At 37.2% G+C, this 12,176-nt stretch overlaps 1 protein-coding gene across 1 annotated transcript in view; it reads left to right on the top strand.

Annotated features, from left to right (window-relative positions):
- Positions 1-255: 255 nt before the first annotated feature.
- The window catches only part of LOC108694753 (forkhead box protein P1-like), a 26,187-nt gene continuing 14,266 nt past the window's right edge, over positions 256-12,176 (top strand). The window contains exon 1 of the mRNA XM_018204413.1: positions 256-494. The gene's annotated coding sequence lies outside the window, so the exon portion shown is untranslated. The remainder of the gene's footprint in view (positions 495-12,176) is intronic.

The raw sequence follows: 12,176 nt of genomic DNA on the forward strand, positions 1-12,176 counted from the left end.
CGCGAGAGCGCGGAGTTCAAGTTCACCTCGTTTGAAGGAGGAAGAGGAGGAGGAAGATTTCCAGTGGCATTTCGAGCGTTCTCTTTTTTTTTCGGGAGTGCCTCTCGTCTCTCGTTTTACGCGAGTGTCCCGCACACGTACTGTACGAGTCTCGGAGTAATTTTTCTTTTTTCTTTCGAGTGTACGGCGGATATCGCACAGAGTGCCCACGCTGTGTGTCCCACGCCGACTGTAAAGTCGCCGAGATTCGTGTTACGGGGACGACTGTTATGTCGCTGTGACAGCGGCGCGCCGGAGGTTCGATGAACGGAGCACCGCGTGCCGTTCCCGTTTCGACGATCGCAACGCGATAGTTACGCGCCTGTGGAAACCACACAGGGGAAAACTGTATTATACGCTTTTGACTATTCTGCGCCCGAAGGTCAGCAGGATCGACGACAAAGTGGATCACTGTTCCATCGCGCGCTTTGGATCGACGGAACCTTTCAAGATTGGTGAGTACGAGTTTCCTCGACCCACGCTGGCGAAATCTTTCAAGTGATCCTTTGAAGACTCGACTTATGTTGATGAGGCTGGAAATCGCTCTGAATCTTCCGAGATCTCTCGGAACGAGGAAAGAATTGCAGTTGCTTTGGTCGAATTGTGATTTAAATGAACTGTTCGCTTTAAAAAATATCGGTGTGGATTTAACATCATGTGGTATATAATTCTATATAATGCTTACTGAGTTGATATTAATATCAACATGATGTGGACTTGTAATCTCTGGTGTTTATATCAGCGTCTTCATGGTGCATCGATTTAAAACCTATGGTTAAATCGACATCATGTTGGTGTTAATATTAACGATCCACACTGACATTTTTTTTTAAAGAGTTTAAATGTGATTTATCAATTCCTAGACAATGCAAAGTCCAAACTCATAAAACGTCTTTGACATCTTTAAAATATTACTGTGAGTGAACTTTCAAATTTAAAAACTAATTCAAGTTCAGTACAGTTTTTGATAACAAATTTTGATGGCTTAATAAAATTGATAGTAAAGTCCATTTTTTTACATTAAAGTAGTGTCAGTTATTCTTACCTTGCGATTTATAAAGTATAATTAAAGTATAATTATAAAGTATAATTAAAAAAGTGTAAAAAAATTCTGAATTACGTGACCGAATTGTGACACAAAGTAATTGACGTAAGAAAAATATGAGTAACATTCCAAGGTTAAGACGTCTTACCTTTAAGACGTCTCGTGTCCCAATTTTGGACTTTGTATTGTATTGTTTTTTTTCCATCCGAGATCTCGGAGCGATTTTTATAAAATCGCCGGAAAGGACGACTTTATAGAGTATCTATAAATTTAAATTAAACACAAATCTGAAAATAACTTTATTAGATCACAGTAATTACTCGTGCAGTACAAGACTCAAAGGATATTCTGAGGATGTTCTCACGTGTCCCTAATTGAATAAAATGTGCTGTAGATATTTAGACTTCAAGCTGTTAGAATGTGAAAATTTTTTACAGTATCGTCGTCAGCTTAATCATCCTACATAATTATTATTCATGGTCAAAGTTATTTTTGAATCTGCTAAATTTGCATCTAGCTAAATTTTTAAATGCTCCAACAAAATCATTCTTTCCGCGTAACGACGCGAAAACATAATAACATCTCGTTATGAAATCGGCGCAGAAACGCCAGTCACGCCAATTCATTCGCATTAAAAACGTAATAAGAGAACGATCGGCGACGGGAGTTCAGATGTGAAAAACAACGACATTTCAAGAGTGTCGTGTAATTCGAGAAAGTTGACGAGTCTCTCGATCTATTCTCGGAATTGTTTCTTCGAAGAAATTTAAAAAAATTTCATTCCGCTCTTTCGAGACCGTGAAATTTGCTCGCCACTCGTCATGCTCGCCGTCATCGATCGCTTCGATTCGCGACGTTAAAAGCATCATCCTAGAACACGTCAACACGTGCTTCTTCCGCAGGCAGGTGAGACGTCAGAAACGAAGAAGCGTGCGAAACTTCGAGTCACGGTCCACGCCGTTTTGACAGACTCCTATTAACTCACCGAGAGATCTCTATTATCTCGAGCTCGTCGGAAATCGATGTGTCGCGAGCGTAGAAAATTTCTAAATTACATCGCAGAGTTGTTGTCATACCAATTAAAAATTCTTGGTTCGTTCTAAAAAGTGTAGTGAGTATAGATTTAACATCATGGATTTTAAATCCACACTATATTGTTGTTGATAGGAATATGGTGAGAATTAGTTATATAAATATCGCATGATGTAAGATGTACTCGTATTTTTTTAGAGAACAGGTGATACAAAGTTTTTACGAAATTCTGCAAAGTTCCAAGTCCATTTCTCTGTTGTTTTGTAGATATAATAATAATATAATAGGGTAATAATAAAAAGCTTTATCGTCGTGCAAATAGTATTTTATAAACGTTGAGCGCAATGCAGTTTACTCTTGAAAACTCTTAAAGTGAATTGTCACTCTAAAGACTAAAATATCACTCTTAAAAAAATAATTGAAAAACTGAGCCATTCTTTTTCAAGACTCTCAGTTTTCACTCTTTGGAGTGAGACTCCAAAGAATTTAAAGCACCCGAAGAGGTGATCAGACGTCAGCAACAGTGTTTGTAAGCCTAGAACTTAATTACAATGTAATTGATAAATAAAATAAAACAGAGAAAAAAATTTTACACGATAACCTACAGCACAAAGTTGCACAAAAATTGCTGCAACATTGTAGTAACATTACATTACAATTTGCAGCGATATTGCTGCAAATTCTGTGCTGTATGGGAACTAGAATTTCGTAGAAGAATCTGTACTTTGGGACGTAAACGCGAGAGTTTCTAGTACGTCGATTTCGCGATTGGCCGATGAGCTCGCGCAACCGCGAATGACGCAATATTTGCGATATTCGCGAACGTGACCGTCCTGGGGTGCATTCATTGTCCGGCTGTGTACGATGCGGTATCTTATCATCGCGATATATTCGCCGGCTGAATCACGCAGACTCTCGTGTACACTCAGGTGTAGATAAAGACCATCGGGGTGTTGCGAGAAATGCAATTAATACGATGACGTCACGCGCGCTACGAGGATAAAGCGACGTCTTCACCACGCGCGTACTTATTATGTACCGAGATCTTACGAAAGTGGCGTGCAACACGCGCGCCGTTGTTTCGTACATTTCATTGCGTCATCCCCCCCCTCCCCCCCCTTTCCCGCCTCCGTGCCATCCCTCGTTACTTTATAGCGGGGAAACATTCCGGGATAACCAGTGTTGTCAGGAAAAACTAAAAAGCACTTTCTGTCAACTAAATGGCGTACCTAATTGAGACGAATTGTATCAATAATTTATATCTATTCCTTTTGTCTGCAATTTATTATACAATATTTTCTGCACACTCAAAGTGAAAATATACAATTTTCTCTTTTTCCCTTTTCCTTTCTTCTTTTTCACAAAAATATCTAGGTATTCTATTATGATATACAGAGCCATTAAAATTTTAATCATTTAATTGAATAATTCAGAATTTCACTGAAATAGAATTGAATAGTCGGTAAACTTGATAAAATATATGATGACATTTTCCTATGATTTATTGCTCTTGTACTTAGATCAAACGTTGAATTTTTCTAATATTGTATCAGAAATTATACAAGATTACCGATTGAAATTGCACACTCTATAAATATTGGTGTAAAATTTAACGCTATGTAGTGTCTATATAATTCTCTCATCATTATTGGTATTGATATTAACATTAACACGATGTGAATTTAAAACCCATGGAATTAAATCCACATCATATTGATATAAATATTAGCATCAACACAATGAGAATTATATAGACACACGTGATGTGTTAAATCCACACCGAATTTTTCGGAGTGGAGGACAAATTTTTATCTTTTCTGAAATGCAAAGTGAAATATCGAAGCATTATTATAGTTAGAAGAGTATTAAATCTAGTATTATTCCATCAAGCCTGTACCAAGAAGACTGATCACGTCACGGTTTCGATATTGCAAGGATCGGTTAGAACGAAACGCGTACGACGTTCCGCCTTCGCGATACGAAATGCGTTTGCGAAATGCATCGCGATCAAGGATCAAGGTCGGATTTTATTTTTATCTTTTCGACTCGCCGTCGCCGCTCGCGTGCTCGGTTACGTGAGAAGAATCGATATTCTTGTCATACGTAAGACAGCTCTCTCCCTCTCTTCTATTAACAGCCAATTATAATTTAAAATCAACCAATCGCGACGAAATTGATTAATCGGGACACATTACGAAATCGAGATACGGCGATAGCGTTGCCCTATCGCCAACGATCGATGTTCGTAAGTTCTTTCACGTGGCTGCAGCCAGCTACCGAGAGGAATGATCCATCGATCGCGAGATCCTCTATTCCTTTCGTGAAACGGGAAACCTCTTCTCCCCCTCCCCCTCACCCCCTCTCTCTTTCTCCTCTCATTGCACCGTTTCCCCTTCCCCATCGATCTCCTCCCACCTTGCGCCGCTTGCCGCTACGGCTCTCTATCAAAGTGGGCCACGGCCCAATTTACGGAGCTCTTTCAACCTCGTGGTGTAAAACCGTGCAATAAGTTTCACGGACTCCTGCCCGAAGGGCACGCACGTGCACCCACTCGGGAGATCGCTTAGAATCGCTGAGAAAAATCTGGGTGGATTAAATAGTAATTCTGGTGGAAAATGAACAAATCAGAATTTTCTGATTAAGTTTAGAATTCTAGTTGAGATAATTGGAATTCTGATTGATATAATTATTCTGGTAAAAATAAGAATTCTAGAAGTAGATTTTATTGTATCAATCGGAATTCCGATCAGCTCAACTAGAAATTCTAATAAATTTAGCCAGAAAATTCTGAGCCATCCATTTCCAACCAGAAATTTTTTTCAGTGACTGATCCGTGAGCAGAAAATTTTCGATTCCACACTGAGAAAAACTGGTCTAAATATTAAATAGTAATTTCAGGAAAATGAACAAATCAGATTTTCTTATTAAGTCTACTAGAATTCTAGTTGAGACAATTGGAATTCTGATTGATATAATTATTCTGATAAAAATAAGAATTCTAGTAGATTTTATCAGAAATATTGTATCAACCAGAATTCCGATCAGTTCAACTAGAATTCTAATAAATTTAGCCAGAAAATTCTGAACCGTTCATTTCCAATCAGAAATTTTTTTCAGTGATTGAACGTGACTGATCCGTGAGCAGAAATTTTTCGATTCCATCGAATCGCTGAAGAAAATCGAGAGATCGAGAGAAAACGAAGAACAAAGGAGATGAAAAATCAAGTTATTGATTGCGGAAAAAGCAGCTTTGCTAGTGTTGTAAGATTTTCTTATGATTGGATTTTACTCTTAGTTCTTCATTGGACCTAAATGTATAAACCAATCATATAAAGTATAAAGATTCTTATAATAATTGCAAAGTTGTCTCTCTCAGCTATACATTGTATAACGTAATTGCGCAGTTACCCAATTAAATCGACAAATGGATACAGTCACCGATGATAACGTATCGGATACGCTGTAATTTTATCTAATGTGATTTTGAAAAACTATTCTCACGAAAATAATTCTTATAAATGTATTACATATTAAAGAGAGTCAGTCTTATCTCGTTAGTGCGAATAGAATTAATTTTTTATTGTTTAACGTATAACTCTCTAAAACTTTTAGAGAGAACTCAAGAGCGAAATCTCATTCTTGAAGATTGAGAATTGAGCCTTTTTTAAGACTCCATTTTCTCACTCTTTAGAATAAGATTCCACTTCAGAATTTAGTATACTAACGACAAACAGAGATTAGATATAACGATCACAGATAATGAATTGTATAGATATAAATACATTAAATAAATACAGAACTTTGTTAAAAATGTTCAAAGAAGACGACTATTTCTCTTCAGAAATTTTCAAGAATTTTCTCTCCTCACTTGCCGAATTCTCCGACGCAATTCTAAGTGCATTTATTCGATAGTAGAAAAAAAATAGGTCGGCTGATTGAAAATTTAATTCGGTTTCGACCTTGATTCGCGATCGCAATTTGCGGGATGGATCGTGCCGAAAGTTTTCGTGAAAGAGATCGGAGTTACCTGTCGATCGATAGAGATATTGTCTAGCGGGGGTGTTGCGATCGTCTGTCAGAGAGCGGATTAGCGGTATCTCTGTGTGTTGCGCGGAAATACACGTAGTCGCAGGTGTTGTACTCGCAACGGTCTCAAGTGTATAGCTACTGCTAGTTACGGTTCTCCCAACTGTGCGCGTTTGTGTGCGTGCGGCCGGATATACTGGCGGATATCTAGGTTTATACGTGTCGTCGCGTCTCTCGGACATTGTGGATTATACGTTGCGTCATCGGCCGTTCATCGATCACGATGTAAGGAGAGAGAAAGAGCGAGAGAGAGAGAGAGAGAGAGAGGGACAGTGAGCGAGCAACGTGCCTTGTATCTATTTGCGCCGCTCTATTTCTTATTTAACGATATCAACGACGAACGCGACGATCGGAATTTTAAGATTACACTGAAACGTGCGCTTGCGACTGTAATTAAAATGGTAAAATATATTACGGTTAGCAGCTCTGTCTTCAACTCCGTCTCGGAAAAAAACATCGTAGTAGCAACTATAAAGATAAACGGCGGTAAATCCCTTTTCGAAAACTCATCTCTAATTTTTATTAACTTTGAAGGAAAATGCGACGAAATGGCATGGAAAATAGAAATAAAAAAAGATAAAGGCCAAGAGAGAACCGTGAAATATTAAAGTATACATCAAAAATGTATATAAAAATATTAAAATGTATACATTGAAATAACAGAAACACTGAAGCGAGACATTTCGACTCGACTGACTGAGTCTGCTTCAACCGCCAAATGCGAAAGTCTGAAAGATACAATACGTAATGATTCGGAAAATATTCTAGATATCAGTGTTTCAACAACGACCGTATTACTGCGGCGGGAATTGCGTCACGAGCGCTAATTCGAGGACTTCGCCTCTCACGTCGTCGCGGCCGGATTCCGCGACGATCGCGATTCAGAAGCAGCTCTGCGGCGCGGCCGGTTTATCGATCATATTAGCAAATATCAGACTTCGTTGTTCGCCGCGATGACCTTTTCCCGCTCGTATTATGCAACGAAGGTGAATGGTCTAACATAACAGCCTGCACGTGTTGCAGTCACGTGGCGGACGCGGGACGGCCGCAACAACACAAGGCGAACTAACTCGCGCGAATTGCGCGAGCGTTTGCGCGCTATGTGCTAACAGTTGCATCACGCACCGCGTTATTTCTTAAGCGACTTTCACACCGCCAGGACGCGGGATCCCAAAGAATCGTGGAGCCAGAAGGCCGCCCATAGTTCATGTATAACTTATTAAGGAGATAGATATTTTAAAATAATATAACAAATTCTGAAGAAATCGCAAGCTCATTCTAGATCTCATTTAAAAGTAATACAACAATTTTTTTTAGCGACGGTTTACTATTTGATGATGAAAATTTAGTTTAATAAATAGTATTTTTTTAATTTGTGCTTCAAAAAATGGGAAAATATTGTATTGTAAAATAATAAGTCATTTTAGATACTTGAAATATTTATATAAAAACACTTGGAGATTTCTATTATTTTTTTTTTAAGTTTTATAACAATAAAAATTAAAAAAAATGTGTTTAAAGTATAATTATTAATATATATTTCATATATCAAACCTCTATAAATAGCGATACACTGCTCGTCGGTTGAAAAAATTCGATCGCTGCGTTTCGTAGACTCTTACGAGGGTAAAGTTAGTTCTAAAGGCGTTTAAAGAGAATGAAATTTTGTATTCGTTACTTATATGTCGTGCACTATTGAAGGGCTTGTTGCAACAGCGAGCTTATAGCGAATTCGATTGGACGCACTACTAGTGCGCACTGGTGCATATTAAAACCGTACACTGATCTAATTTGAGTGCAAAAAATGAAATGCAAACATTTCGAATGATGAAACGACCAAAATATATGTAAAATATTTTTTACGAAACAGCACATAAAATAAAAATAAAATTTATTGAGGATATCGCGGTTTATATTAAATTATATATTTATATTAGTATATTTATGCTATTTTTATGTACATTTTTACATCGATTTGTATACGATGGCTTCAATGTACATCAATGCGCACTAATGCCTCCAATCGAATTAGCTATTACCTACATTTCGTAAAACTGGAATAAATAAAGTTAATTAAATAAAGGTAAAATAATGCGAAAAATATTAATCACATCATATTCGACTTTATGGCCTCATGTTACTGTTGCAGAAGTCATATTTTGTCTAAAAATAATTAAAATAAAAGTTGATAGAGAGTAAAATAAAATATTACATAAAACATTATTTTTATTTATATTTCAAAATGCAATCTTAATTTTAAGAAACATTATTTCGTTCTAGATTAAAAATATAAACTAGTGTGATTTTTTTTTAGTTTTGTAAAAATAAAGCAATTAAATTAATTTGTTTAATTCATTTAATAATTTAATTAATATTTAATTCTTGTAATTAAATCACTGCTTAATTTAACAAAACTGAAATGAAGAGAATTTACTTTGTTTTTACCAAATGTGGGTTAGTCCGACTTGTTGCAGCAAATCTCTTAATCGTATATTACACCACTCATCTCAAAATCGCAATTTGCAGAGCAACAGGATTTACAGGACAGGCAATCATCCGTTTTTCGGATCTCGCGGAAAAAGAGGGGAATCGTCGATCATGTCGCGATGTTGTCGTCACGCGCGTATATACATTATGTAACGAGGATAAACGCTTTTGTACAAAGGTCTCGTTACCCGCTCATGTCACGTGTATGTCGGAAGGCCAGCGAGACGCGTTGTAAGAAATGTCGCGAATCTCACGTGGATCGCGCGACCGCCGGAACGTGCGACAACGCGATTGAAATCCTTACTCGCGGTAAACATAACACGAATCGCGAATGTTCGAATTTCACGAAATAGCGCGAAGTGTTGAAAAAAACGAGTGTAAATAAAAATTCGCGGTAAGCGATTAGCTGCCGCGATAATTGCGAAGTCAACGGTCCGCTATTAGAGCTAATATTAATATTTCATTTGTTTAAATTAGTTAATATTTCATTTGTTGTTATGTTTTTTAAATTTTTTAAGTTGTTGATGTTGATTGGCTACGAGATACTTGAAGCATCTATTAACGCTCTAGGATGAGTCCTTTAAAAACATACAAAAGGAAACAAGCAACAAAGTAAGAACTACAAGTAATGTACAAAAAAATTGAACAGAGACCAACAAGAAGCAATAATTACAAACAGCATGAAAAAAATGATGAAAATGCCAGAAGTTTTCGGTCAACGTATAATTTTATGATGATTTTTGTCAATCTATTATTCAATGGAATCTTATTATTTATATATTCAACGTAAAAACTCGATATATTTTAATGTATAATTAGATCTCTATTTGTAAAGATTCTTCTTTACCTAAACAATACAGTAAAATCATTCATTGGCCGGAGACATTTGGCAGCCATTGTATAAAGGAAAACAAATTCTAGAGTCTTGAGAATCTCTCTATTCTGCAGCCAATTAACGCACTTGAACAATTTATCATACGACAAATGAAATAACTTAACTTAAGACGTAAATCTGTTCGCGTTACTTGCGCTTGGCTCTTAAAACCTTCTCACTTCTTTTCAACACCTAAACATATATTTAGCAAACATGACAAATCTTCTGACAGCCTAAATAAACAGAAAAATACATATCGTGCAAGTAACAATTGCTTGTTCCAAGTATTTCAAAAATTTGTATATCCTGAAATGTCATAAATTCACCACAAGCATTAAATTTATTTAAAATATATTCTGAATCTTACAATTAATTAATCTTAATTCCTAATTGTAAAATGCAATTAATTAATTTTATAATAATATTCTTCAAAAGAAATTCTTGTTTCGAGTACAAAATTCGAGTTTTCCTAGAATTTATAAGTATATTTTAAGTCATGAAGAAAATATATTCTTTGTCTCAGATAAGTGAGTTATTCAAAAGGAAGAAAGCAAATTGAGCAATCACTTTTCTTCACAATAGAACGATATTTTTTTTATGTGTACTTACACACGCGCTCTTCTCGTGTAATTCGGTCTCGCTTCTGCCTGGCCTTTCCCGCTCCCGCCCGCCGCACCGAATCGAATCAAGCCGGCCGCGGCCGCGTGACGCGCATGATTACGTAACGACAAAGTGTGCCTCTGTTACGCGACTATAATACGAATGTACCGGGTGTCACCGATCAATCTGCCATTATTCATGCGTTGATGACAAACAAGCTCCCAGCTCATTCGTTTTTCCGGAACTTCTTATCGACCAGACAGCCAGGAATCTTGGACACGCCGCTCGCGATTATAATCATCCTCAATTCCTCTCCTCCTCCCCTTCGATAATCTACGATCGCGTGAAGAAAGAGAGAGAGAGAGAGGGGGGGGGGGGGAGAGATGCAACCGGGCTATGCGTCATAAAATGTTCCTTTTTTGTTCCATTTGATGATCGCGTCGACGCAAAGTATGCGTTATCACGCAGGCCGGTTGCATAATGAGCGGGAAACGAAATCGGAGACCGGTTCGAAATGCCTCGGCAAAGGCCGATAACGGTATCAGTTGGCTCGCTGTTACGTGAGCGCTGACCGCAATCGTAACACGTAGCCACGGCCAAGCGCGGTGGTGTCGGGTGGCCTCCGGCATTGTGCACATGCCTTTATGTGTATCAGTTGCGCGCGGGCGCTTAAGCTTAAGTTCGTCGTACCCGGACTATTTTCGGGCGCATCCTATTCAGCGGTTTTTCTCAAACGTGCGTTTCGCAAGTAATAATATCCGGCGGACGGTTGCGCTTCCTCTCCTCCTCCCCAAATCGACACAAGTGTGCGCGCGTATCCGATTTATTTAGAATATATTTTACGTATCCGCTTCTTTTCTGTCGATTCAGTCAGAATTTTTTACATAAATAAGCAAAGAAAGCCGTAATTGGTCAAAACAGATTTCCGAGGGATGTTCCTAGAAGATATCTGGAGAATATTTCCGGGATGTTCCAGAGATATTCACAGAATGTTCTTCGAATATTTTATATATCCGCTTCTTTCCTGTTGATTCAGTCGAATTTTCTTACATAAATAAGAAGAAGATCACAAACGGTCGAATTCACATAGATTTCCAAAGGATGTCCCAAAGATGTCTGGAGAATATTTCTAGGATGTTCTAAGGATGTCCGGAACGTTCCTCAAATAAAATGTACTAGAGGAAACCTTAACATCTATTTTTTTTTTGCTATCTTTTTTTGCGAATTTTACAAATTTCTCAATTAAAAATTGTTTAGCTCGTTCACTACACGACATTCTCGTTTCTTATATCATTCTGTAGGAGCTTTGTGATTCCGTAGAATCGTTTGTGATTGTTGCGTGTGTGGAGTGTTATTTTCTCGTAGACATAATAATTTTAGACTTCCGCCCCGAGATTTTCCGGCGATGGCCGGGAAATAATGTAAATAAATTTCCGGGAAGATATATACACGGGTGAGAGTACGTATGTATATTGTAAGCAGCTTCCTCGAACGAGCGCGTCAAGAGGAAAAAAATAAGCGCTGGCACCGGGTCAACGGATGACTTAATCGAGATACGGCGTGATATCACGCTAATTATTACTCATCGGGCAACATAATACGTCGTTAATTGCTTCGTATTCTAAACTGCGATACCGATTTCATAAACGTTGTTCACAAAATTGCAACAAGTCATTTCTGTCCCGTGGATGTCAAAACATCCGTCGAATAATTTCCCATTTTTGTGTATTATTGTATATACAGCTTTGTAAAAATATTAAGCATCTTATTAATCGTTACTTAAAGTTTTAGCTCAAAAATTGATTTATACAGAGAAAAAAATAGCCTAAATTTTAAACAAATATTTATTTGAATACTGCCAACTAAATATTTACTTGTAATAAATAAATATTTGCTTAATAAAAAGAAGTGATTGTTAAATCAAATTAATGTTTTTCATACAAAATATATAAATATATTTTGATATTTAATAAATATTTAAGATATTTTTATTTGTCATTTGCTGTAAAATTA

The sequence above is a fragment of the Atta colombica genome, unplaced genomic scaffold, assembly GCF_001594045.1.
Source record: "Atta colombica isolate Treedump-2 unplaced genomic scaffold, Acol1.0 scaffold123, whole genome shotgun sequence".
In the NCBI taxonomy this organism is placed as follows: domain Eukaryota; kingdom Metazoa; phylum Arthropoda; class Insecta; order Hymenoptera; family Formicidae; genus Atta; species Atta colombica.